We start from the raw sequence: 543 nt of genomic DNA on the forward strand, positions 1-543 counted from the left end.
CCACCCCACCCCAAGCCGAAGCCGTCGAGACGTGCCGAGGGTCCTAATGTGCCGCGCAACAATGGCACGCCCACCCCGCCTCCTGGAAGTCCTGGAGAGGGCGCCCACCATTGTCGGGACGGAGCGAGACAGTTCCGAGGAGGAGACGAAACGGAGGTCGAAATCTCAGCCTCGCCTAGGGCTGGTACGGGCTCGCAGGGGCGGGCGGGGGCAGGGGGGGGAGGGCAACCTCACCCAGGAGGGCCCTCTAGTGAGCATCTGGAAGGCCCCCCCTCTCTCTGGGGGCAACGCTCCGGGGACGCCGCCGCAGTGAGCCAGGTAGGGGCGGGGCGGGCAGAGCCGCCGGGCGCGCGCGTTGGCCGGGTGGCCTACCCGCTCGCCGTCGGGCGCCGAGCCGAGACAGGCCGGGCCACCAGCGGCGGCGGCGGGCCGGGCAGGACCCCGCCCTGCTGTGTGTATACGCCCGGGCCGGGGAGAGTGTATTTAGGACCTGATGCGGTGGCGCTGTTTACTGCCTCTCCCCCTCTTCCCCCCTCCCCCTCT

The sequence above is a fragment of the Frankliniella occidentalis genome, unplaced genomic scaffold (assembly GCF_000697945.3).
Source record: "Frankliniella occidentalis isolate FOCC.00 unplaced genomic scaffold, Focc_3.1 Scaffold201, whole genome shotgun sequence".
Lineage (NCBI taxonomy): Eukaryota > Metazoa > Arthropoda > Insecta > Thysanoptera > Thripidae > Frankliniella > Frankliniella occidentalis.